The sequence below is a fragment of the Cyanistes caeruleus genome, chromosome 5 (assembly GCF_971803275.1).
Source record: "Cyanistes caeruleus chromosome 5, bCyaCae1.hap1.1, whole genome shotgun sequence".
Classification (NCBI taxonomy): Eukaryota; Metazoa; Chordata; class Aves; order Passeriformes; family Paridae; genus Cyanistes; species Cyanistes caeruleus.
In genome coordinates, this window is record NC_141705.1 from 53,930,837 (window position 1) to 53,956,807 (window position 25,971).

Below are 25,971 nucleotides of genomic sequence, written 5' to 3' on the forward strand. Positions count from 1 at the left end.
TAATTCAGGTGCTGCCATGCAGGGCCACATGTCAGAGCTGAGACAGATCAGCAGCATAGCCTCAGTATTTCAGCCACAACAGCCTGCAATGGGACTGGAGTAGATGTGAGCTGTGTGGGTCTAAAGGAATGGTTGCCTGTTCCTTTTAGCCTGCTGTCCCAAAACTTAAAGAAGAAGCACTTGACACTGAGGTAGGCAAAGGCACAGCCATCGTTTCAGTGGCCGAGGAGGGACTGGGCACAGCAGCATCTCTGCCCACAGTTCAGCAGAAATGTACTCTGGAACCTTTCCAGCCATATCTGACTCTGTTGAGGTGGCTGATTGTTGCTCTGCACCTGTCATTTCCACCACATAACATTGATTACTCCTTCCATGCTTTTTCAAGTTCACAAAATTCTTATGCAGTCGCCTCACTTGTGTCAGATTCTGGTGAAAAGAGTGGCTTCTCTTGTTCACCTATTAAGAATAATGATGGTTTTATGACTCATAATTTGCCCAAAACCTTTTACTACAGATGAAAGTTTGCTTTGAAAGCATACATCCAAATAAAAATCTCAGCATACCTAACACACTATACTGTCAATCACCAGAAAAATTCTTGATGGACTGTTCTACAAAAATTGAGAAATAGTAGAAAGTATGGAGAAATACACAGGGTACAAGAAGAAAACTGGTAATACAGTATACATTTCCATATAATGTTAACTCACCACAAATGTAGGACATTCCTAATTTACCAATGAATGCCACCCTCTAATCTTTTCCTTCTTCTCATTAACTTAGAATGCAAACCTATCCTTTATGGGATAATCCTTAACCCTGGCCTAAAGTGCAAGCGAGTCTAAGATCTAAATTTAGTAAAAGAACTCTATTATATCAAGATATGATCAGGATCAGCAAAGTTTCTCTACAAAAACTTTCCTCAAACTAGAAATCATGATTTCCAGCCAGTAAAATCTTTCACACAAGTGCAACTTGAAAACAGTATATAGCAGTGACACAACAGATCCACAGAAATAGCCCAAGTAGCAAAACCCTTATAATTTCCATGGAAATAGTTGTGATTTATCAGAAAAGTCCTGCATTTTACTGAAACCTATCTGTTCATTTGTATGAGCTGATAAGTATGATTTTAGCAGGTTAGTCATTCTACATGGCAAGGGTATTTGAGAGCACTTCATTGCCAGAGCAGTTTACTCCTGTGCCTACATTGTATTTTGAGCCACAAGACTTCTTTCATGGATGTGCATTTTATGACTTCAAATGATATTTTGTTTTAAATCCCCTTCAAAAAACCATAACATTTTAAATTATAAACAAAGAAGCTACAGAGGCCACTGTTATATTTGCAGTAAGTTTCTTTCATGAATACTTAAGGTTAACTTTAAAGTCTATAAGCTAGGCTTAGACTCTAGGTCCAAGCATGTGATGGAGAAGGATTAAGGAAAAATAACTTTTAGCAGTCCTCACTGTGAGCACACTACCAGCCTCGAAAGCAATAAAGAAGTGATGGAAAGCCTCACAGGCTACAAAGCAAAGATCAACACTTTGATGAAAAAGTTAATACACATTCCTGCCACAGATTCTGTATATAAGATGTAAATTGGGAGCTACTCTATGAACCTGCAAAGAAAACTTATACTGCTTTATTTGGAAGCCAAGATTTATTTTGATGCCAATAGTGGAAGTTTATATAATAGCTTCTAGCTGACTGCAATGTAAGAAAACAGCATTTCCTTTGGTTTTTACTACAGCTGAACTAACTGCATGTTGTGTATACAGACCATTTTTCTGAGATGAACAGGGTGTGTGCACCATTGTCTCCCTTCCTTTCTTCCCTGCTCCCCACACTGCAAGGTGATGTAAATTCAGTCACACCCTTAATTACTATGACAAGGAGGTGTGAGACAACAAAAAATGAAGCTGTGAGTGATAAGTAATAAATGAAAGAGCATTACAGAGGCACAATTTCTTGGGCAAGAGATTAAAAGAGCAACAGAAGCCGCCTTCCTTTGCAATCTCCCATGGCAAGAAAACTTAAATAGTTGGTTGTGAACAGTGTTGTGATTTGCAAGTGCAAGACCTAATGAAAAAGGAGACTGAACACAAACAATGTGGAGAGTGAAGAAGTATTGAGCAAGTTATCAGAGTTCATCTTGTCAAATGACTGGTCAGTGAATTTGTGAACAAGAGCCTGCTCAGCCCTACTTTTTAGTACATTATTTTGTCACACTGTGTTATTTTAACCCAGGGAAACTCGATGCTGTGTTAGCAGTGTGCCTTTCAGAACCACAATAGCATTGATCCAGTTAGACCATAAAGGTATGTTTTTTCAGAAGTAGCAAAATCTAATTTGTCACAAAATACAATAAGAATGTGAATCCAGTTCTTGTGAAAGAGCTTGAGAAATTTTCCTTAGTAAAACTGCAATACAGCCTAATCCTCCTCAGCAGCCACATGTCCTGTGCTCTGCAAGGTTTTTGATTTCTGAAGTTTCTATGGGCCTGAGCCAAAGGAGTGACAAGAATCTTTCCACTGATTTGACTGAAATCTTTCTCCATCCCTGGGATCATATCCCAGGGACCCACCTGGAATAAACACAGCATTTGGACACTCTACCAAATACAGAAACATCCAGTCTGATGAGAATTTCTGTCAGGATCTCATGGTGACCTCTGAAACTCATGTACAGTGCTCAGCACTTAAAAGAGTTATAAAAAATAACAAAGAACAAATAAGTATTTAGAAGCTTTGATAAGAAAAATGAGTAGGGAATTATCTATCAATTTGATGGAATATGTAGAACTATTTGCAATGTATATTATGCCAGAATCATCTACAGGGATGAGCTCCTGCATACTAGTGAAACTGTTGATTCTAAATCACTTAGGTGGCTTTGAAATGTGTCACCTATCATGCCTAAATAACAATTGGAAGCCCCATAGAGTCACAGTAAAGAGATAGCCAGAGTGTGTTCTGAGATTAAACACAATGTGTTGATTCAAGGCACTCTTTGCACAGCAATTAACCCAGAAGGTTATCAGCAGCGATTTGCTCTGATAGCCTATCATGCAGAATTGCATGCTGCTCCACACAACAGTACCAACACATCCCTTACACTCAGTCAAATAAGCTTAGCACCAGCCAAAAATCTCAAGGTTATTTTCCCCAGCAGGGAAGAAACTGAGCCCATCATTTCATATTCTTGAGGAATTAAGTTTAAAAGAATATTATCAGCACTGGACAAGAAAATGGAACTAGCAGGCAGAAAGGTAGCTGTAACTGGACTGAATAAGAAATTGTTACATGGACTGGAGGACAGAATGGGACTCTCCAACCTGAAGAGAGAAGAAAGAACTGTACTTGGAAAAATAACTCAACCTTGCTGTTTACTCTTCAATAGTAATTCTGCATGACCATCTGGAAATTCCTCTGTGGTAATTCCTTTTTAACAGTTCTATAATCACACCTTAATTTGTCATTTCTTAGAAGGATTAAAAGAAATATTTTGCCTCTGCCAGCCCCATCTGTGCCTGTGCACATGCAGATCACATACAGGCAAGGCACATGAAAAGCCTGAGGACAGCCCCACCAGCCTGCCAAAGCCACTGCTGTCCAAAGGAACCTCTCTTTGAGAGTCTGCTTGCTGCACCTACAGTCTCTTACCAGACTCTTTCCATATTAGTAGTGCTTTATTAAAAAACAAAAAACAACAAAACAGCCCTCAGCATCAGAGAATCCCAAGCCTTGGAGACACTTCAGATATTATCCAGCCCTCAGGCAGAACAAGTCCTTTCTGTTATCCTGAGGGTGCTTTACCTCAAAACCAGGTTTGAGACAGTTTGGTGGAGATCTCCAGTCAGGCAGAATTCCCCAAGAGCTATAGCCTTACCAGTAGAATATTTTCCTAATGTTTAGCTTGATGTTTTGTGGGGTTTTTTTCTCTGCTATTAGAGTCCCATTATTTCTTCTTGTATCCACCCTGAACATGGAGAGCAGATTTATTGCCTTCCTTACTGCAGCAGCCTTTTATCTATTTGGAAAGATGTCCTCTATCATGTTCTCTCCTTTGGACTAAATAATCCAATCCTTTCTCTCCTCCACACTAAATGAACCCTTTCCTTTCAGAAAGACCCCACCAAAATGCAAGGTGTTTTGTTTTGAATTGTCTCAACTGAATACAAAAACATTGATGCAAGGAGCAATTTTAAACTGGAAGTTCAGATGCTTCAGCTAATAAATTTTTTAAGTTCAGTGCCTCAGACAAAATTCCAGGTATTTTTACTATACCAGGAGAACTAAAAAGATTTGCCCACAAAACAATATGGTATCAACAGATCTATAGCATTTTTCACAAAGATATTTGCTATGAATGCTTCTCTCAGCTCTGTCTCTATCACTTTGAGCCAAACTGAGAAAAGTCTCTTAAGAACATGCATAACTTCAAAAGAATGGACAGCCTCACCACAAACAAAATCTGACTTAGAAACAAAGTGTTTTCTTAAAATTCTTTCTCTAGGAAGGCAATGACTGCAGATATAAATGATCCCTACTGTAAAACCTCCACATCTTAGAAATGATGTGCCCATCATTTGAGAGACTATCTCCTTAAAATTATGTATTTAAGCATTTTTAAGATGCATGGCCCAGCACAGCTGCAAGAGGGAATGGAAGAGATGTGGCTTATTTTGAACTGATTTCTTTCTGTACTAGAAGGAAGCAAAATGTATGTGCAAAGTGCAATGACTTGCACAAGGAAGGATTACATCATACTGCATTATGCCAAACCTGTATGTTACCCATTGACTTCAGGGCTGATCAGCAAGAGAACACCAGTATTTTCAAGCAGGGTGGCGTGGGTGTTATACCACACTCCACTCCAATTACTTATGAAGACTGCAGTTACAGTGTGTGAAATGGATGGATTGCAATAGCTTTTCCTTCCACTGCTGCCAGGCCTTGATGCACACACTCTTCCCCTTCATAACAAGCAGCACTGGCAATTACCTACATCAGATTTCTGTTAAAAATGTCCCAAATATATCTCCTGTCCCAATACTTCCCTGATTTATCTGATACTAACTTTGCTGCTTTCATAGTTCATTCCTAACCACTCTAATTAAACTTATTGATTGCTTCAGAGGAAGGATGTGTAGGGAATGGGAATGCTTTTTACCTTACTTCTGCCTCCCAACTCTGCAAACAGCTGCTCCTCAGAAATAAGCTTACCCTTTTAATTGCATAAAACTTAGGTTGGGTATAGCCTGTAAATATCAGTTAACTGTGGAACAGTGGATGCTTTGGGAACCTGTATTCCTGGGATCCCACAGTCCAGGGGGACTTGCTGGCAGCTCAGCAGAGATATCTGGGTTTCTATAGACTTGTCAGAAGTTATAAAAACCATCCAGGGATTTGGAACTTCTCTGTGGGTCAGCTCAGACCAAGCCATACTTTGTTACAGGCAGACAGGAGGGCCAAATATATCTATATATACGCAAATATGGAGTTCTGATGAATGTTCCATGTCCATCAACTTAAGTAAGCACTGTCTCTTTGCAGGCTACCCTCAAAGTCCCATTTCAGCTGGGGATATTTCCAGACCCTCTCTGTCACCTGCATTTTGGCTGCACTTCAGCTTTTCTCCCCATCCCAGTTGCCAACACCCTCCCAAAGTGTGGGTCAGAACAGCTGGGTTGTCTTGGTGTGGCAGAGCTGAGCCACTGAGTTGGACACAATGCAGGGGATGAGCACAACCCCCAGTTTCTAATTAGTCATTACTAAAATATAAGACAAGACAAGACTCTTGTAAGTGAGGAAAAAAGATGGGAAGTAGGGAGAAGAAAAACCTTTCTCTTGGAAATGTAAAATCTACAGCAGAAATAATGCATTTCAGTGATCATATATCCCAGTTTAAAGCTAATGTATTCTCCTTGAAAGACTTGCAGTTTAACACTGAGCTATATTCTTTCATATTCTTTGACATAATAAAATACATATATTTATGTATGGCTGTAAAACTGTATTATTTTTAAAAGTTATTTCATTGAAGTAGTTGACCTTTTTATGTTTCATGGATACATTTCCTGTACAGTAATAGAAAAACTGACTGTAAACCACTTTATGTTAAAGTATATGCTTATTTAAATATTATAACACAGATGATGAGAGACTGATATGTGATAGTTGAAGTTTTAGAGATAAAGAAATGGTCCATAAAAAAGAAAAAATCAATAATATGAACCTTCTACTTAGAATTCCTGTTATTTGTTTGGACTTAAATTTGATTTTATTATTTTTTAATTTTATACTCCTGGGTTTTAAAATGTTCAGCAATTATCTGATTTGTAGCTACAATTGTAGAATGTTTACCTGTAAAATGTCTTTCAAATTAAGACCCTTAACTTTGCAACTGAACATTTGCAGCTCAACAAGAAGAAGCAGTATTTTTTACATTCCAAATGGTTCTAATGCCAAAGTATTTTGCTGATTTAATGGCTGGTTTTGCAGGATAGAAAAAATACTGATAATTCTCAGCAAGCAGAAAATCAACAGCTATCGTTTTTCAAATGGGATTTCTGTAGCTCTGTCAAGTGTCCCATATTGTAAAAAGGAAATACAATTCAATTCTGCATTTGATTTTGCCTCCAGAGGCAAGAGCTTGATCCACCTTTCTCCGGAACCCAAAATACAAAATAATGTGGAACTGTAAGGGGGCTGAGAGGCTCAAACACAAGACTTAAGTGTTAGGAGCACCTGAATCACTTGGGCCAAAGTATTCAATAACACATTTAAGAGATACTTCCACCTTTAGATGCCTTCCATCAATATGCAGGGATGGGGCACCCACTGCTTCTCTGAGACACCAGTTCCAGTGCCTCACCACCCCCACAGTAACAAATTTCTTTCTAATATCTGGTCTAAACCTACTGTCTGTCAGCTTAAAGCCATTGCTCCTTGTCTTACCACTACATGCCATGGTAGAAAGTCCTTCTCCAGCTTTCTTGTAGGCCCCTTTTAGGTACTGAAAGGACACAATCTGGGCTGTCTCTTTCCAAGTTTTATCCTCCCTTGCTCACAAGCAAGTTAAAAACAGACTTATGTCTACAATTTCAGGATAGCCAGTGCAGAGGAAAATCTCTGGGAAGGTAGATGGGTACATTTTCCTAGCTTGGTTAGCTGGGTGGGCTCTCAGTGCACAAGTGTGAGCTCTTGAGCTGAGTTAGATGTGTGTGAGCATACACATCTCCATGCACAGAGGACATTTCGTAATCCACAGTAAAAAGCAACGGTTGGGTGAAATAATTCAAGCACAAATTCCCAGCATCTTAATTTCTCACTCAAGCTCACTTCTGGGTGCTCAGGGCCTGGCTGACATCCACTGCACACAGCAGCTGCCGTGGGCACTCTGAAAGCTGCGCTGAGTAAGGAACGTGGCTGTGCGCATTACCTGAGCTGCAGTGTGGTTGGAGCCCTCACACCAGAGCCAGCAGGCATCACACAGGCGTTTTTCAGTGAGTAACTGCTCACTGAACACCTCCTGTGATGGCTTTTAATTCCCAGAGAAGCTGCAAAGTTAACTCAACACTGCAACAGTTTTGGTTTAGAGAAAGATAGTTGGGAATCCTCTCAGCCTTTTCCTGAAGCAAAACGAATTTGGAAAGAGGACTGGTGCTGAAGAACAGTGGAAATTTTCAGCCAAATCTCAGGCTGCAGCTACATCCCCTGGTGATCTTCCCAGCTCCCAGTGATGTCAGCTCAGACCTGCAGGCTCAGTTTACCTGACCAGCTAAAGTGAAGGATGAGCTCTACATCATGGCTGTGTCACAGCTGCCTTAGCAATCTGGAAAGCAGTCAAGGCTGATGAACATGATCCACATTCCTTTCTCAGCTCCCTCGGGTGGCTACGGGCCTGCTTTTTATTTTCCTGACAGCTGTATCAGCTATTGGGCAGCCCTGATAGTTTTTCTTTTCTAAATAAACCTAATCTGCAGTTCTTGGAAGTTTTTAAAAGGTCAAAGACAAGGCAGTGAATTCTCTGGAGACTGACAGCAGGGTCCTCGCACAAAATTTAACTGCAATGCCTCTTCAGAGGAAACAAGAGTGACGGCCTGAAGGAAACATATGGGAGGACCACACTGTGTGTTTTGCTGTCTGTGCCTCACAGGACAGCTGGAGAGGCCAGGAAAGCTTCAATACACCAGATAAAGATGTGTTGGAGAGGAATGAGAGGCAGGCAAAAAGAAGATGGTACCAAGCGCTGCAATTGAAGGCAAGAAACCTGAGGTGTTGGAACAACTCCTTTGGTTTAACACCTTGGGAAATACAGGCTGGTGTCAGTTCAGGCAAAAGGAAGAAGAAAGTTTATTTGGGGAAGATGCTGTACATTTGTTTATATCCACAGAGAATGTATGAACAGACTTTACAGTAACTTTCCCAGAAGACCTCCTCTAACACCCCTCTGGACACCCCACCAGCCAGGTATCTTCAGCCTGGTTCCCACATATTTGCCTATTCCTACATCTTACCTATTCTAGAGAAGCAGTGAAAAGCTTGGCACAATACACCCCACTGCCCGCCCCCCCCCCCCCCCCAAAAAAAGCCACAAACCCTCTGCTTTTAAATATTTTTTGTAGTGTAGATTGATGAAATGATCTGTACTCCCCCCCACACCACCTTCTGACATGCATCCATTGGCTTGACAAAGCAGGTAGTCACACATGCTCCACATGAATGCACCCGTGGCCAGGTTGCCTTGGAAACCTTCACTGCTACCTAATATTGTTATAATTGGCAAGAAAATATAGGTTTTCTCCAATGATTCACAGCATGTTTCCATTTTACATAAATACAAGCTTTCCATCTGCAGTTTTCTGAAGGTTTACTTTGCTTTTTCCCCAGAAATTTTAGAGATATTTTCTCCTCAGAAAAATTAAACTGTTGTTTAAATGTTAGAAATGGTGCTGTACCAGTACAGGGGGCTATACAGCAATTCCAGCTTCTCTATCAAGAGGGACTTCTACCATTCAGGAAAAGGTGCCCTGCAGTTCTCCCTGCTGTATTTAATTCCATGCACAGCTCTGAAGTTCAAACAGGTCAGCCCAAGTGTCCCCACGCAGCTCTGCTTAGGCTCTCCACACAACACCATCTATCTTATCCAGAAAAACTAGTAGAAACCCTGAGTAGATTTTGGTGTATGAACATTCCCAGCGCAGACCAGGATTGCTATGGGATGTACTCAGCCAACACACAGCCTCGAGGGAGCATTTGGAGAAGAACCTTAGAGGCTTCCCTAAAGGAGGGTTACATAAAAACTACATGTGTGTCCACATGCATGTACTTACCAGAAAGAGAGAAATGAACTCTTGCTACTGTGGCACAGATAGATAGTCCCAAGTCCTGTGCTTCTTAGGAGATCAGCAGCCTGCAGCTACTCCTCCAGCCCAAAGTCCAGCTTGGGGCAGATGGAAGCTGCAAATTCTGGCTGTCTGATGAGCAGTTTTGCCTAGGAAAGAGAAAGAAAAAAATCAGACTTTTTGCACTGCATATCAGTGGGTTCAAAAAGAAATGTCTGGATGTGGCACGTGAAAAGGGCAAAATCTAAAGTATCTATAAAGTATTACATTTGTCTGATCTCCCACAGCAACCCCCAAATGAACAACCTGGAACACTTGGTGGACATTGAACTGAATGCTTTAAGTCAGGCTGAAGAGACATTTTCCTCAGGAAAGAAGGGAACTATTTCCAGTTAGCCCAGACCAAATGCTGTGCCTCTCCACAGCACTTGGTACCTGATTTCATCATGATGCAACCCTTCGAGTCTGAAGTCCCACAACTCCTCAAAAATCTCCTCCAAAAGCAGTGTGGTGACCCACAGGCAAGTCCTGGGGTTGGTGTAGGCTCTTTCTTCAGCTGTAGGAACTACTCCGAGAACCCTTTCCTGGAGCTGTGTCCTTAGCTGGGTGTCCAGCCCAAGCAGTTGCTGCCATGCCAAAGTCAAGGGGATTCTGATCCTGTCATCCTGCTCTGGAAAAAATAGTGAACCCAATTTTAGCTGATACCAAGATACATGAGAGAAAGAATTTTGGTAAAAGTAAAGCAACATGAATCTCTGACATGACTTTAGATTGCCAAGTTAAAACTGTAATAAATCAGCTGTATCAAGAAGAGACACTATGGGTTTTCCATATATTTTGGAGGAAAAGACAAGAGTTTCCTGTGCTTGTGTGGTACAGATGATCTTTGGCTTTGGTTACAGTCTCAAAAAAATCTCTTGAAAGAGAAATGAGGTTTTTTAAATGTAAAAACACTGACTTGTATTTTAGCAAAAGTTAAAAGCTCAAGCCAATTCATTTCAACATTTTTAAAATTGCATCTGCATGGTTTTTGGAATACATGCTTCCAGCAAATGTGTGCTTCAGTCAAACACAATCAACAGTTAATTCAAGGCATTGATGGCTTTTTTCCTATATGCACCATGTCAGTGGAGTTCAGGGGATGAAGTAATTACTTTAACTCTGTTAAAGAGCTGCAGGGTTGTTTCCAAAAAGAGCCCAAAGACTAGTTTTTAAATGCTCAACATACACATTTAGTGAAATTGTATATAAAATTTTGAAATTGTATTTTCCAAAGGATCTCAGGGAGAGGTGGTAGGTAATATGAATGTTAGGTTTTGAAAAGGACTCAAAGTTCTCAGTGAGATACTCAGATCCCAGTATTTTCACTCTTCAAAACACCTGGGTATTTGACTTCCGGATCAGCATTGGCAAATTTGGCAAGTTTGCCTTGAAAACTTTGGTTTTGGTCCATCAGAGCTGCTCCAGTACAAAATCAGCTGAACTACTGGATCTGCATTTGAGAATGTGAGGAGCCGAGCAAGAAACACAGATGGCAAAATGAACAAAATAAAAGTTAATAACTCACTAGGTGTCACTCGATGTTCATCCTCTTTAAATATCACACTATTTATTAGGGTGTCTGCCTAACACTTCAAACCCAACATCACATATATCATAGCGTGAGCTATTCTTGCAAGTTCTCTGAAATATACTGAGCCCATTCAAGTTGAAATAAAAGCAGTCTAAAAGTAACATCATGTAAAACTTGCACTATTCCTGGCAAACCAAGTCTTTTTCCCATCCTGCTTTTAGTTTTGATGTGTCTCCAAGATTCCCAACTTTGCAAGCAGAAAAAAAACCCCAAAAGGTAAAATTCCTGAGGTGAGAGTTCTCCAAAGAATCCAGGCTTATGAGACTGCAGATTAAATTCTTCAGTAGTTGGGTTTTTTAGACAGAGGTGCTTTTAAATCAAACTCTTCTTTAACACTGACCAGCAGGACTTGAACTAAAACCTAATTTTCTAACCCTAACAGGTTTTTTTAGCAGCATCTGTGGACAGTCACATGATGTTTCAAAACATTTTGTACCATCTTATATTTTCAATTTTTAAGACTAGAACAACATGATTCTGTTCACATGCAAGACTTCTAGACTTATGGATTTTACAAAATTTGTTGGAAATTCCTTGCGCTGTGGAAGTTTGATGGCTTTACTGTAATCTCAGACATGAGTCTTAACATTCTTATTGATTTGAAGTACTGATGATATGGCCTTGTAAAACCTGAAAGAAATTATGATAGTTGAGATGTATTTTCTCTTGCTGAAAATGTCAATGCTTAACTTATTAGTGAATTTCTCTTACACTTCTATGACTTTGTTCGGAGCTGCTGCACTGCTGTTAAGAGGCATGGAATTTTTGTTCCTTCAGGCTTCCCTCTGTTCTCATACTCTACCTTTCTCATCAGAGCAAAATGCCGGGCAGATGATACACAGCAGAAGGGAAATGATGGGCCAGCTAGTTCCTTAAACAATATTGTTCCAGGAAACATGCCAGTTCAGATAGAAGAGAAACCATCTGACATGGAATAAAATACTGAGCTTTTTACTACTGCCTTTCTTTTTGGGTCCCAATTTTCTATTTTGTTCCCACTTTTATACGACAGTCTGTAATTTTGAGTCCTGCATCTCATAATATGCACAACATATTTTTATTTATTGTTCTCCTTCAACCCAGTAATCACATCAATGATTCCACTGTGGTTGTTCCACTAACCTGAACCTAAAGTTGTACACAGCAAACAAAAAGAGCTATTTCAGTGAGATGGCATATGGGAAGCCGGACACTTGTCCTGACCTGTTGTAAATAGCTAGAGAAATGTCCTATTACACTCACAAATACTATAACAGAGATAATAACTGTGGAAATACAAAGATGCAATGCACCCTCCTCCCCCTATTCCCCTTTCTTTGTAGCAGAAGCTATCGAACTGCTAACCTGGGCTGGCTGTGTGCCGCAGCGATTTCAGCAGGAAAGCAGCGCCCGGCTGCAGCAGGTTCTACGTGATGGGAAGCAGAGGAAGGTTTGATACTCAGCAGATGGCACAGATGGGCACCGTGCCAGCCCAGGGGCACTACCTGGTGTGCCTACGGGATCGCTTGCTGCATTTGTTAACGAGCTGGGGGCGAGAGAAAGCTTTGTTTTACTCTCCTTTCTCTTCCCCCTTTATGTGGTTTTGCTTTTAGCCACCAGACAACAGCAGTGCTCTTCTCCAGAGCATGAAAGATTCAGCAATAAAAGGAGCCCAGGAAAAAAAAGAAAAAGAAGAAGAGGAGGAATCTGTTGTTTTTCTGTAACAACTGGTCAGCTCGAACCTCCAACCTCTCAGCCTCCCATGACTGCTAATAACTCTGTTTGCTCAGAGACAGACCACAGCGGGGCTTTTGGACCACAAATGGGGCTGGCACTGTGTGAGTTTCTAAAGAAGCAGCATTTATCATTGTCATGATTTTGTTGCTTTCCCCCACACAGTTGTAAGAGTTGATAACAAGGAACTCAGAAGCAGCACAGCTGGGTTGAGAGATGTCTCTGCATGAGCAAAGGAATGGCTCCGTTCCAAGAACAGGCACAACTTATTTCTCCCAGTCTATGAATAAGTGCCATGGTAATGGAAAAATAGCATTTACCCTTTCATCTCCTCCCTTTGTTTTGTGTCAGGACTTTGCCTTCTCATATGTTCCATGGTCCAGATCTGGAGCACATTCTCAGGACAGTATGGTCTGAATGGCAGAGAAGTAGGTGGAGTTTTTTGTGGTTTTTTTTTTAATCTATAAATTCATATTTAGGCCTTTCCAGGATAGGGCTGAACCTGGATTTTTATTCTACCAATGTACCAGTGTACCAAAATGTTGAGCTGTAGTACCTGCACTCAAGTAGCTGTGGAAAAATCTCTTGTGTATATTTTGAAAATGAGGAATTCTTGGAAAACCATCAATAAAAAAAAAAATCCCTATAGATTTCTTGGGTAAGCCTGATGTGAATTTTAGAGATGACAGCTGACATTCATCACCCCCAGACTGAACATGTGGAGAAAAAGTGAGTAAATCTTTTCTCCTCCCCATTGATATGGTTCAATGTAGCATTTTTCTCTACGCTTTTTGTCAGCCATAATGTAGGGCACCAACCAAACTACTTTCTACTCCAATACAGCTCAGCAAGAGTAAATCTTTTCTCTTGGGAAGGTTTGCAGCAAAGCAATAGAGAATTTCAGGGCAAGTCTAAGCTAAATTGACTCAAGCTGCCTCAGAGACATTTACCTAAATCACCCTTCTTGTAGTGCAGGCACAACTATCCTTCATTTTCACAAGCACTAAAAAGAAAACAGAACCTTTGAATTCATTTCTTCACAAATAAAGACATGTTGGAAAGGAAACTTAAGTTAACCACTTGAAAGATACTTTCCTAGTAATTCAAATAATTCAAAATAACAATGAAAGAAAGGAAGAGGAAAGAAAAAAGAGAAGGTTAAATTGCATTAACCAATAATCTAATAATCAGCCAATTGAATTTCTGTGTGAATAAACCCTGCTACGTAGTGGCACCCGACATGCAGTAGTTTAATACTTTGTAGTAACTGGGTCTTTGCCCTCTCATTATAAAATAAAATGTATGGTATTTTAATCTAAAGGATAATTTCAGGTTTGATAACATGAGGTAATTAGTAGTTGTGTTCTAGTACTGTGAGAGCATCATTCAGGTTTCCTCTCTTAATGAAAAGTAAATTCTTTTTGTCACACAAGGAAATTCTCATTGTTTCAAGACTTTTGTGACAAAAATGATACTGACATTAAGTCAGAGGCATGAAAGATTATTCATGTTCAACTTTAAAATCGGGCACATCCAAAATATTATCTTTCAATTTGCATTTCTTTTGATCCACTAGGCTTGAGTGGAGACAAGAGAGGAAATTATGTCAAAGACAATTCCCTTCCAATTAAACTCTTGTAGAGACAGAAGGATTAACCCTCTCCCCTGTTATATGAAGGCTGCAGCTCCTGAGGGAAACACTGAGAGGTGGCAAATAGCACACACAGCCTCTTGGGGAGGGGGAATCATGGCTCCAATCATGCCTGCTGGATACAGGTCACTAGTGATGAATTCCTCTGGAGCAGCATGGGATATTCCTTGCCCTGGCATACAACCCACTCCACTTGTGTTTGAAATGCCCCTCACATACAGCAGCAGGACATGGGAAGTTATTCCAGAGCTCAGAAACTGTGGGCTTCATCCTGAGCTTTTCTGAAGGGGAAATCAGAGATGGGGAAAGGAATCTTTTCAACTGCATCCCTTTGGGTGGGAGCTTTTGGAGCATCTGCCAGTGCCAGAAGGCTGGGGGGTAAGGGACTCTGGGCCTGCCCTTCATCCTCTTCCCAGCATCCAGCCTTGCTACATCATTTATTACCTGATTCAATTTTGGGACTTGAAGATGGGGGCAGTTTGTTGGCAGAGACATCAGTGCAGTGTATGACATGGTCATCTCTTGCAAAATAATACATGATTATACATGGCCGTCTGCTAGAACAAGAAGGAGTTAAGCTGTCTATGCAGCTGATGCATGGTAGGATTTAAAACTGTCAGCAGTAAAACCCACATCATTCATATCTCTATGTGCATTAGGATTTAAATATGGATGCCAAAAATGAAAATGCAGCTTACTGAAGAAAGGAAGAACGCATTTCCTAATATAGATAAATTTTCCCATTTCTGGAAGAAATTGAGAGAATTAGCAGCACCTGCAAAGGCAGAAAACAAGAAAAGTAAAAGAATCATGGATAATTAATACTCAGAAGGCAAAGACATCTTTCATAGAAAACATAATGGGCCAGAAATTCAGCTGCTGTACATTTGCAGATTTACATCAGCTGAGGAATGTGTTCCAGTAGGATTTAACATTCTTCTTATGTTACCTGGGAGATAAATGATTCAAAATACAGAGAGAACTTAACACACATTATCTGTCATCTTTTGTTGATTAATAATTTCAGATGTTGCTGCTATTATTTAATATAGACAATCATTACACACTAAATTTAAATACAACAAAAGATTAAATGCGGCAAAGCATTACTTAAGCATAATCTCCTAAAACCTAAGTAAATGAAGCAAATAAATTTTAAAGGTCATTTAGGGGAGCTGAAGTTGTAAGAATGAAATTACCAAATTATCTGCTGCTAGGATAGCTACTGGACAGGGTGGAGACAGAGGCAAAGCTTCCAATTTCGCTCTCACACATCACCCTGAATGTGTTCACTCTGCTGGGGTGAGAACATCCTATTATGTTCTCACTCTTTAGGTGGAACAGCATGTTTCTGGCCCGGGTTTTCTAAGTGTGTGTGTGTTTGCGTGGTTGCACTGTGCCTGTCTGAAAGGTTCCTCTTAACAGCATTTGAGTTGTTTGCCTGGTTTCAACTGAGCTGGAAGGGAGGGTACAAACCTCTCAGATGAATTGGAGCAAACTGTGAAAATTGAGGCTGAGTAGATGAGTTCAGCAGTTCTCCATGCCCTGTGCCCTGCCAAGCAACTGGGCAGCCACTGGGCAGCTTAGCCCAAGCCTCAAAATGTGCCGTCTCCTTCCCAGGAAAGCACTTGCAGAGAGATGGAGTTAGGGAGATGTGACAGACTGGCATTTAAGAAAAAAGTAGGAAACATCTACAGAACTTAAGGCTTCTGGAGGCTGACGGGAGTTTTTCTCCTGGCCAACAACTGGCCATTTCTGAGAATTGACAGCAGTTCTGACCATTGAAAAGTGAGATCAACCTGTGAACAGCACCTTAAGACCTAAGCCTGGGAATTTCGTTGTCTCTTTTTGTTTTCTGGCTGTGAAAGGTAACTGAGCTCCAGCTGGTTCCCCGTCCCCTCCCCAGGCGATGTGGCCTGGGCTGGGCTGGGCTGGGCTGGGCTGGGCCTGCCGCAGGCCCCGGGCAGGAGATGGGGCCTGCGGGGCTTCTCCTGGGCCCGGGCTCCGGCCGGGCTCTGCTGCAGCTTCCCAGGAAACCTCTGGAGTGGCTGAAGCTTTTCACAGGGGGGCCCGGCTTTGAGCTCAGCTGAGCTGAAACCTGGAACCATGAACACCTGCAGCTTGAGCAAGATTTTAACCCTTTTACCACCCAGATGAGACCTGCAGATTAATCTTTTTTCCAGAGATAGGGGAAGAGAGGGGGATCAACATGTAAAGAGACAAAATAAACTATCAAACACAGTGAAGAAAGGAATTAAGCCTCAGATGGGGAGAGAAATAAGGAGATGCCTTAATAAGCTGAAATATTCTTTTGTTAAAGCTATGAAGATGGACGATAATGTTCTGGAAAACTCCTTTAATTCATGAAAGAGTATTTCGGGGGGGATGGAGTATTTCAAAGTGTGGAACTGAGCAGAAGTAATTCATTGATAAAGCTGAGTAAATGGTGAAGTAGTTGTGGTCTTGTGAGATGCTGGAACAGAAATGGAGAAGTAATAATTGTTGAAGATTTGTGGCCCTTAAGAGACAAAGAGAAAACTTCTGTTTCCAGAGATAATCACAGAGACAGATGAAGAGAACTTTTGCCTTTGAATAACTCATCCTTAAAATGACACCCCTTGAACCATGGCCCACGAACACACCTCAGAGTGGTGTGAAATGGGAGGAAAGGACTGATGGCAGAGTTTTCCAGGCAGCTGGGATCAGAGAAATAGAAAGCCATGAGAAAATGGTTTTCTTGTGAAAAACTCTCCATAAAATGACAAAGAGAACTTAGGTTTCTCTACAAAGACTGATGAAAAGATTATAGCAAAATTGGGACTGTTTTAACCACATTTTGTCTCTATGTTGTCAATTAAACAAAGGAATGGTAGGGTGGTGGGGAAAAAGGGTTTCTGGAAGTTTTATTCTAGTTTTTAATTTTGTAGTTTTGGTAATAAACTTTCTTTATTCATTTTAAGTTTTTAGCCTGTTTTGCCCTTCTAATCCATATCTCACAGCAAGAAATGAGTAAATTTTCTAGTGATTTTTTAGCTAATGCTTTAAAACCATGACAGTAGAGAAAACTGAGGACAGGGCAAAAAAGACATAGGGAGATGAGGAGCAAGTGGAGCAAGTGGAAGGAGGAGAGTGAGAGGTGATGGGGAGGATCCGTCTTAGCACTGAAAAACCTTAAGAGCCAAATAAAGAAACCAGTGGGCAAGGTTTTGGGGGAAACATCAAATTAAGTGGGAACATTCTCTACGCCATTTTCCTTAGCAGAACAATTGTCTGCAAAAGACACAGCCACAGGTTGGCAAATTTTACTTGGGTTATCCAAACTTTAGTGCCATGATAACTGCAGGAAAATTAGCCCCCAGCCTTGCATTGCTTCCCCATTGTGAAACAGCCACACCCCACACACCACAGAAGACAGGAAAGGAAAATGTTTGACAACAAAGGAAAATGCTAGACTTTGAGAAATGTGAAGTCCTGGATCAACCTTACAACAGATTGCAATGCGTGTGCATACACCAACAGGTACAAATACAATGTAGTTAAATCAGTGTAACCAAACAATCACGTTTTCCTGCTTTCTAAACTGAATGGTGAAGATCCATTTGAATCTAAGAAATATGGAGCTCTGGATTTATACTTACCCCAAAGTGTAATGCCAAAGCTTCTGGGGGAGACTAAGCAGTTGTCAGACTTTCTCCTTCCCCATCAAGCGTGCTAGACACAAATACCATTGCAGATATTCAGAGAGGTTTACAGCAGATTTGAAAAACTCAGACGGTACCTGGGATCTAATTCCTGTACACAAAGCAATGTCTGCCTTAGCCAGCAGGGAAAGCTGAATGTAAAACTAATTAGGAATAATATAAAATAGCTTCTACCTGTGAACAGCAGGAAAATATGTACTGGAAGTAAAGCTGCACGACTAATTGATTTTAGAGCTTTGTTGGCAGTCTGAAAACCAAACACTCCCAACAGGTAGGTTTTTGAGTTCAACTGAGCTAATGTATCCTATGACCCGAGAAGCTCCACTGTGTGGTTTCCCCAAAGTCTAACACAGCATGAATTTGGAAGGCCTTCCCTCAGCAGGGTATTTGTTTTCCATCTGGACACCTATTTTCATGAAATTCACAGGAGCACGCCAGAGACTTTTGGCACCGGGTTTAATTGTAATTAAGTGGGGACAGACACAAACATATATGCACACAGATGTGTGACAAGAGGAGACAACAAATGCCACTCTCCCTCTGGATCCAGACTGTATTTTCTATAGGAGGAGACAAAACCAGATCACTATTTTGTCAGCCAGTCACAGATATTATGCTTGTGCACTCCACACTGCTAAGCACTTATTTGGACAAGAAATCTCTTCCCCATTCACCAATGTGAAAATGTATCTCTTACAATAGGTGGAATTACCTTAAGAGAAGAAATATCCCAACTCTATCCCATTATATCCCCTTTGTATCTCCCAAACAGGATTGCCTTTTACCTTAGAAGAATAAATGAAGGAGTTAGGTGAAGAGAAAATTGTGAATCTTTGCCTCTAAGCATTCAGCAAATCATCAGTAAATAATAAACAGGTCCCTTTCCCTTCCCAGCAGAGCAGCTGTGGACACTGACAGACAACAAGCTGATTGTGTCAACATATTCTGGGAAAACTTCCCAAATATTGGGCTGCTCTGGTTGTCTAGTAATCAGAAAAAAAACAAAAACAAAACAAAACAAAAAACCCAAAACCCCAAAATAACAAACTAAGAGGAAATAAAGATAACCCTTTTCAAAAATAGACACAATGAGGGGAAACAGGACTTATTTTTTCTCCCCAAAAAGCACTGTGAAATAGCCCTTCTGTTCATTTATCATAGTACATGCAGAGCTGCTTCCTAAAACTTCTCAGCACCAGTTAGAATAGTATTTGTTGTAACAGCAAATTTCCACAGCATGACAATGTTACAAGAGCTGTTGAGACAGACACACATATAAACATAAAAATACAAAACACTCTTGACTTGCTCATTACAGGAGAAATCTGCAGCACAGGCAGCTGTCAGACAGTGACCAGTGTTCAGCTGCTCTTGCCCAAACTGCAAACTTGCATGACAAAGCACTCAAGAACCCTCTTTTGGGACAACTCCTGCTCAGAGCTGATGTCACCAATTCTGCAGCTACCCAGGGATTTTTCCAGAGAAGATGCAGACTTATATAAGTTTTAGGGCAGCAATTTCTTTTTGTCTTGCTATACAAATTTCCAATATCTAATGTAACCACAGTCTAATGTAAGAATGAATTACTTTCTCCCTTGGAACAAAAGGGCTTGGTTCAAAAATCAATAGCCTGGATTGCTCTCTACACCTCTGCTTTTAAGAACAGTATCACTTCCATTTCAATAATTATGCAAGATACATGCAAATACCTTCTTCTTTGTTCACTTAAATCTGATGATCTTTGCAGAGGCAGAAGGGTGCGTGCTTCACTTTTTAGAGACACAAGACTTACCTATTGTTTATTTCCAGGACTAAGAAAGAATTTGAGCAGCTAATTCACAGAACTGAGCCATTACAGCTCTGACACTTCCATCCAAGACATGGAAGAGCATAACCCCTGACCATGCCTGAGGGCACAGCATAAAAGCACATGTAAGAGGTGGGGTTTTTAACAAGAGTAGCCTAAAATTAACAGATAGCTATTAGCCTTTATGTATACAGAATGTTTATTTCCCAAGCAGGTTCAAACCCATAAAAAAAAAAAAAAAAAGACAGACATTTTTGTCCTCAGGAGGGTGGAAAAGAAAGGCTGAACAGCAGAGGAAGAAAGGCTGGTGGCAAGGGATCTTGGGATGCTGCACAGCTGCTGCAACTTTCTTCTTCTCCAGTGTGAAATGTCATGACACACTCGGGAGCCTCATTCAGCCATCAATATTTATAAATCCCAGAGACTACCAACTTGCTTTTGAGAGCAGGTTTTTATATACAGTACAACTGCAGCAGACTATAAGACAAGCTCGATACCAAACTAATGAGAAATGAGATGAAGTTAATACACTGTAAGCCTTGGCTAAATCTCTTTGTCCTATGTGTTCATTGCCTTGTTGATCTGGAACCTCTAAATAAGAAATCTGGCCTGTTCACCATTATTGCTTATTTAATCCTCTGAAGTCTGTGAATAATGAGACAAAAATATCTGTGCTCATTGTAGAAAGAAGAAATATAAATAGAGATGAAATATTCTGTCTAAAGCAGGCACTTGTAGAACAAATATCCCCACTTCTACTCCATTAGCAAATGTAAAAAAAAATTCTCCTTCTTAAAAATTGAAAGGACTGCAAATATAAATGCCATCCAGCACCAAACTGATCATCATCTAACTTGAGACAAAAAAATATTATCATTTATTTAAGAATATTTTGGCTTATGGAAGCTGCCTGGCAACTCCCATAGCCAGGCCACAGCTTGGACAGTGAGATACTGATCTGGGATGGCATTTCCTTGTTCAATATCTGGCATCTTCATGTGTACAGCTGAATTTATCCTTGCTACAAATCTGCATAGTGAGCCAACCCTTTAATGCTTGTTTCAAAAGGGGGAAACATAAACCAAGAGTGATGAAGTGTCTTGCTGGTATTACAGAAAAAAACAACTTCACACAGGAAAGATGTTGAGGAAACTGCTCTTATTTCACTAGCTTACTAGCTAGGGGGAAAAATGAGATACACATATATTAACTCAGTAGCTTTTTAGGTGAAATTCTTAGGTGAAAACTTTCCAGGAGAGCACCTGGGCAGTAATGAAAATAGCAAAAATTTGGGTTTGAATGAATGATCCTTACAACTATAACACCCTGTAAATGAAAGTCTAGGTAATTTTATGTCCTGTCTAACCCTGGCACCATATACTTTAACATGGTGTGAAGTTTGGTCTAGAAAACTCTCATTTACACACACACTAATGCCTGAAATGGAGCCTGAAGAACTGACAATATTTTAGCTAGCAAAGACTATAAACCCGGTTGTTAGAGATTCCTAAAGTAAAGCAGCCTCAGGTTGACAAAAATGTTTTGTTCTGCTTGAAAGGAAAGTCTATTCTAGTGGTCGTCAGAGCACTTTTTTTTCTTTGCTTGCAAAAATGTGTTGCTTCCCTCCAGAAAAAATCCAACGCTCCCCAGTGATGATTAAAGTCATATAGAAAAGTTATCTTCTTGCTCTGGACTAAGAATGAGCTGCAGGAGAAACAGACAACACCCCTGTGAGAAAGAGAGGAGAGAACTGCTCTAAGATTCTAAGGAACCTGGTGATGTATTTATCTGGGAAGTCTCCATCTGTGCTCTTCTTCAGCTTGTCCCACCTCACAAATAGCTCAACAATCTTCAGAAGGCTGGCATGAAGTAAAAAGAAGTAACTTGTGAGAAAAGGACTTCGTTTGGGACAGGGGGATTGGAAGAGAAGACCTCCAGGGAAAAAGAAGGAGGTCTAATGACCAAATGATTCTCAAGATGAAGATGGAATCTGAAGATGCAGTTATTTATCTCACTGAAAGGCAACACACAGTGGGCACTGCCCAGCTTTCTAGCGCCCAAGCTTAGGCTCTTTTCACCCCTATGTTTTTCTAGCGAAGTGAGGAGACCAGCAGATATTGCTGTGTCTGACTGAATAAAACTGCTATGCTGGGTTTGCCAAATGAACAGCTCCCATGTGGTTCAATTAATACATACAGCTACCTCAATTCAGGCAATGCTGCTCTGTAGAAACTGAACCCCAACCATGCCTTGCCTTGGGTGCTCAGGAGGGCCAGACAGATACCAGACCAATCTGCAGTGTGCTAGCACATTGCTTAATTCTTTCCACTAGCACCAGCTGGGAACGTTCCTAAATGCAGGTGCTCTTCAGCTGCATCTTTTGCTCTAGCTCCCATTGCCTCCACATTTTTGGAGAGGGTGTACTCCTGTTTATTGGGCTGAAGTGTCTCAACATGCCATCAGAGAAAGGGGCTATCCTGCTGTTCTCTTCAGCCTAATCAAACTAGTGCAAATGTCAGAGTAGGAGAACATTTTGCAGGCTGAGATACTCAAAAGACACATGGTCTGAAGACAGAAAGAGCTACTTACTCAATCGACCCTCCTGAGATGGGTCACCTTGCACTGAGGAACAAAGTTTGCAGCTTCACTTTTTTTTTCCCCCAGTGCATCAGGGCATTTCCCTTTTTAAGCAGTCTTTGCTCTTTCTCTTGGACAGATGCATGTGTTTCCTACCTCTTGGAAAGGAAGCGCTGCTACTGAGCTTTCATGGGGATTACCAGGTCTCAAGGAGACAAGAGCAGTTGTTGGTTGCTGTGAAGATGTTTATTATATGAATGCATCAGTCTTGAAGGCAAAGAGTTTAGCAAGTTAAAGTATATGCTAAAAGATTTTGGCATAAAATCCTGAATTTGGAGCAGCAGCTCTCTGGTACAAAGTCCTAATACTCTGGGCAGCAGCTTTCTGGCATAGAGTTTCTTTGATCTGTGAAGTTGCAGTAGTTCTTCTTGATGATGATGGTGATGGTGATGATGATGATGATGATGGTACTGCTGTTCTTCTTTGGGGGTGTGTGTGTGGGTGTGAATCCCAGTACAGGGGATTAAATTAGTAAATCATCTAATCAGCTAAAAACCACAATTCTAAAACAAACTTTCTACACCAACCTAAACTTAATTCTTAATTCACAAAAACAATGTTAGCTTTACCTAAATCCTACATCTGGAGCATTATCTCTTTATGTGTATAGTTCTATCTGAGAATGCAAGCTATGTTTTCATTATGTCTAGAGCTAAGTTGACTCAGTGAAGGGTATCATCACTAAACTTTAAACTATGTATTAGAGCCTTTCACTAGCTAACAAAGACTCTTAAGGCACTTAAGATATATTTTTACCTACTTAAAAGTAAAATGCTTACTTCATGTCTATGTGGTTTAATATATTTTAATTCTTTTCTCTCTCTGAGGGACTCAGAGAGGCTTTTATTTCAGATTCCAACAGGCTGCGACAGAAGAAAGGTTGCAGCCGTTAAAATCCCACCTGCAAAGAGTGCAACACCCAGTACTATCCTATGCATGCCCAGCAGGTAGAAATGAGACTGTCTGTCATGAAGCCACAGAGTGTTTAAGCCCTATTCCATTCAGACTGCTTATAAAAGCAAACCCAGCTGGGATCAGGCTGTCAAGGGAAAAGACCAGTCTTTTAACTTGGATATTTAAACCAGATTTAAAATAAACATGCAGCCTGCCTCCATTCTTTCAGAAGAGAGATAAGGGTAGGGCAAAGAATCACTGGCTCCTCTCTTTACCTGCCATTGAACCATGTGACACAGGAAACAGACAGAGGACTGAGCAGATTTGCAACCTGGAGCAGATTGGATTCAGAAGCACCAAAATGATTTGGGACTGAACACCCTTTATAAGTCCAGTCTCCTTAGTCAGAGAGAAAAGGAAGGGGGCACTCTATGTCCTACAATCAAGTTCAAGTGTTTTTTCTGTGCTTCAGTCTGCAGCCAGAGATTAAGGAGTCAGATGGATCTCCTAAGGACCTGAGTGTTAAGGATCATGTGCCACAGGCTCTGAAAACCTCCACACTGACACTGTCAGCTTCCCTGCAGCTGGAAGTTGAACCTCATGTGACAAAAAGCTAAGCAATACTGAAGCTGCCCGAGGGACAAGCCTTTCAAAGAGGCATCCCCTCAGTCACCCCAGGACTTCCCCCATCTCTTGCCACCCCACAGAATTGTCTTTGTGTTCCACCCTGCACCTCTGTTGCTGCCAAAGCCTGTTGCACAGGCAGGTGGCAAACAAAAGTATCCATCCCACTGGCATACAGGCATGTGCACCAATGTATATTTATGGCTCCTCTCCCACAAAAATGTAATGAACTTAAAGCAAACGAGGTGTTTCTTACCACCTGCCTTAAACACCACTGGAGTGTGGAATGAAACCAGCTTTTTGCTAGATGGCTTCAAGTCCAGAGCTGACATTTTTGAACTCTAACCAAATAACCAGCAGCACTCAGATTAGTCAATAAATAGCATTACTAAGAGTTGCTTTTCTCCTCTAAGCCAAGTGGAAAAAAACGGTGCCACAGAGTTGCTGATGATATATTTAGCAGCGAGTATCATCTCAATAAACACAATCCTTTCCCAGTTAAGAAACACAGTCCCCAGTGAGGCTCAGCACACATCTCGTGGAGCCACATTGTGCATTGGTATGAGCCAAGTGCTGGTCAGGTGTCATATCAAACCAACTGCTACACCCAGCAGTCTCTCAGTACCCACTCACAAAAATTCCACCATTAAACTAATTAGCAGTATGCTCTTGGTTTTAAACATCCCCTGCAACCAGCAGGATAAAAGATAAATAAGTTGTTAGCCTCTCCTAAAGGCTTCCAGACTATTTATTTATAGACTCATTTATAGGTGCCCTTCACAGAAGCATCTGACCTTTTCATAATGATTACTGAACCTCTCCCATAAAGTCTGTGCATAATGAGACAGCATTATAGTGCCCATTTTAAAGAGATGAGAACATGGACTGAAAGCAAGTAAATGAAATGATTTGGTTGTGGATGCAAGCTGTTCCACAGATGCATGCCAAACAAAGACACTAGTGCTCTACCACACCTCCTTTAAAAGCCACTCAAACTCCTCTAGGGTTGCTGGAGGAATTTTATAAGGTCATAACAGCTACAGATCAGCGCTGGACCCAACAAAGGCAGTAATAGGATGCTCACAGACAGTCCATCCCTTCAAACACTAGCAGCACCTTCTGATTACTGTTCCTCTTTGTGGAATGGACCTAGGAGTGACCACACTTTTGAGGCTGTATTTCCTTGCAGTCTCCTAAGATGCTTTTGGTGCACTTCTCAGGGTGGGCCAAGGTTTCCTCTGCCTGGAAATTAAGGCACATTGGAGAGTCAGAGAAAAGCTTCATTTCAGCCATTCAAACAAACCCACCACTTACAATATTTACCTTTCATTTGCCATCAGTGAAACAGAGGTTGCTGTACTGACACTTGTCTGTAAATACCAACTGCAAGTTTGATTCCTTTCTGCACTGCCATTCCAGAAAATTTTCAGTTTGCTTTTGTTTTTTTTCCCCACAGGTGAAGATGCCACCTTGTCATCAAGAATAATATGCAAAGAAGCTACTGCTAGAGCTGCATGTAGGTGACAAATTGAACCTCACTATTTCTAGAGGATTACTGGTTGGAAACCTGCCTCCCAGGGATCTGAAAATCACCTAATGAAACCAAAGACGCGGGAAAACTGACTGACTTTCGTTATCAGAAATGAAGGAGACACTTAAGATCATCTGCAAATTAAGCACTGTCATGTTCTATCTTTTACCACAGAAGCAGTAGGACTGCTAAAAAATTGTGCAGGAAATAGAAGAAACGTAACACCCTAAAAACTCCTCCTGGCTTGACATTTATGCCAGAGTACTTTCTGTCCCAATTCAGATTTTTTAAGAAAATAACCAAACTATCCTTAAAGTTTCTCCACTGATGAAGAAAAGTAGCATAGGCATGTCTGTCCTCTGAAGTTAATTTGTTACCAAGTCCATGGCCAGTGTTGAAGGGATGAACTCCTAAGGAACATATTTTT

General features: G+C 40.9%; 1 long non-coding RNA gene across 1 annotated transcript in view; it reads right to left on the bottom strand.

The window, feature by feature from the left end:
- Positions 1–25,971, bottom strand: part of LOC111928798 (uncharacterized) — a 73,050-nt gene that overhangs the window by 12,360 nt on the left and 34,719 nt on the right. Inside the window, exons 5-8 of the long non-coding RNA XR_002864312.2 lie at positions 15,049–15,125; positions 12,331–12,511; positions 9,789–10,023; positions 9,342–9,502 (exon numbers count right to left, since the gene is read on the bottom strand). This is a non-coding gene — a long non-coding RNA (uncharacterized LOC111928798). The remainder of the gene's footprint in view (positions 1–9,341; positions 9,503–9,788; positions 10,024–12,330; positions 12,512–15,048; positions 15,126–25,971) is intronic.